Genomic DNA, 2,299 nt, shown 5'->3' with positions numbered 1-2,299 from the left:
TCTCTGGTCACGAACTCGGGGCGTCGGCGGGCTTGTAGACTGGCGGATCCGTGACTCGCGGGGACGCAAGGAAGGGTTGTGGCGCGATGATGTGCTGTGTCCGGCGTGTTTTCAGTTTGTGTTTCTTGTAGAGTATGGGAAGGAATTCAAGGCTCAGAGCGAAATACGATGTTCATAAACCTACAGACCCAACGAAGGTACCACATGTTCATCGGTTGGCGGATAAAGTGGAAATATAGATTATAATTTGGGCACATATTTCCAGGCGTTTCAGGTTCTCGTTACGAATATATCTTCCAGAGTCGCGGTGTAGGCGGGAGTGTATTTACTGTTCATCGTGCAGAAGACTTGAAATTCCTACCAATATTGGCTCATGAAACTTTCCAATGTGAAAGGCTGATTAAGTTGCACGAGGGCCTTCCAAATAGGTCTACGTAAGCGCCTGAGTAACATTTAAATCTATATCTTCCAAGTTCTCGTGGGAGTGTGTCTACTGTTCATGGTGCAGAAGGCTCGTAGCAACATGAAACAGCTCTTTGTGAAGGCCCCGCTTACTTGCACCAGAACCTTTTCGATTAGGTCTTTTTAGGTGACTGAGTAGATTGACTGTAAACTGTACACTGCGGAGATCTGCCTTTGTAACGGCTGGCTCGTGAGTATTGTTTTTTTTCCAACATTGTAATTATGAGAGATGGGTTTGAATTAATTTATCGTCTATCTTCCCCACTTTCCTTCCCTTCTCCTGCTCCTGCTCTCTTCCTCCTCCTCCTCCTGTTACAATTCCTGCCCCTAATAGTGTCCCTCTCCTCTTCCTCGCCCTCCTCCTGTTCTTCCTCCTCCTCATTCTTTTCCTCTTCTATATCCTCTGCCTCCTGCTACTCCTCAATCATCTACCTTCCTCATATCCCTTCCCCTCTTTCTTTTTTTTTTCTTTCCTCGTTCTTCTTTCCACATATTTCCTTTCCTCCTTCTCCTCCTCCTCCTCCTCCTCCGCTTCCTCCACCGTTCCTTCCCTCTCCTCTCCCCTTCCAGCTTTCCGTCTCGCTCTCATGAAGCTTTTATGGACATGTGTACCCTTCGAATTTTCACGTTTTCATTACATAAAACTTTGAATTTGTGTGTACAGAACTGATAAAGTTTTCAGTCCATTTGTACAAGACCAAATATTTAGGTTGTGAGTGATTTTTAGTCTGGCTTTTCCTTCGTGTATATGTATGTGGTCAAAAATTTAGGTTAGGTGTACGCACATCCACCAAAGAAAGTATCTGACACACACAGATCGATGGAATAGCATATGAGAGAAACTTGTAGATGTAGAGATGCATCGGTTAGCTCGGTACCAGTGGCTACAGAATGTTGGGTTTGAAACAACTTAGCGCACCATAGCTCCATAATACAGTATCTGACGTTATATAACTCCTACCACCATTGAAGACAACAGGTGCTAAGGTGGTTGCCATTTGACAACTGTACGAGAACATCTGTCTTTTCTAGTTCCCTTCTTTCCTTGCTGTTTTCCCTACGTTTACATGCTCCTGCCCGAAGTTTGCTATAAGTGTACTCGTCACGTCATGAGCTTCAGAGTTTTACCGCCCTGTATCCATAGGTCGCCGTTGCCTCAGCTCAGCGCCTCCTCAGCCTCCTCGTGGCGGTGGTGTCATAAAGGTGCACCTCCAGGGTCGCGGCACTGCTCCCTTCGGCCGGCCCTCGCTGGGGTGACACGTTGAGCCTTTCCTGGGCGGGAGTATTTTTTATTAGACCAGCCTTTTGTAACCTCTTTTTAACATGCTGATATAGTTTGAAAAAATTCGTTTCGTGGTTTTTTTTTCCTTACCTAAGTGAGATGTTATTTTGCATGTGCGGTTTTTTTTATCATGCCATGCAGAGCCTCAAACTTTTGTTATGAAAAGGTTAATGTGGAAAAATATTTGAATCATTACCTTAATTAATTATCCACAGGCATAGGGGGGATACACACCTCGTCTGAAAATAAATACTCACCTGAAAAAAAAACTATGATGACACACACACACACACACACACACACACACACACACACACACACACCCACACCTATGCACAGTTATCCCCCCCCCCCCCCCCCCCACACACACACACACACACACATATAGACACCAACTCAATTCAAGGGTCTTAGCACCACCAGCAACAACACGACCAAAAGCAGAAACAGGAAGTAGGCATGACGGAAGCGACCTTCAGGATCCGCTGATGCTGTGCTTTCCCCCAAGAGATGAGACTCAGCAGGTAATGGAAGCTGGAGGAGGAAGAGAAAGGA

General features: G+C 45.7%; 1 long non-coding RNA gene across 1 annotated transcript in view; it reads left to right on the top strand.

Moving 5' to 3' along the window:
• LOC127009396 (uncharacterized) overlaps positions 1–1,763 on the top strand; it is a 94,429-nt gene extending 92,666 nt beyond the window's left edge. The window contains exon 3 of the long non-coding RNA XR_007761930.1: positions 1,607–1,763. This is a non-coding gene — a long non-coding RNA (uncharacterized LOC127009396). The remainder of the gene's footprint in view (positions 1–1,606) is intronic.
• Positions 1,764–2,299: the final 536 nt, after the last annotated feature.

Source organism: Eriocheir sinensis, chromosome 40 (genome assembly GCF_024679095.1).
Source record: "Eriocheir sinensis breed Jianghai 21 chromosome 40, ASM2467909v1, whole genome shotgun sequence".
NCBI lineage: Eukaryota > Metazoa > Arthropoda > Malacostraca > Decapoda > Varunidae > Eriocheir > Eriocheir sinensis.
Note: the sequence above shows the minus strand (reverse complement) of the source record. Positions and strands in the feature narration are given on the sequence as shown.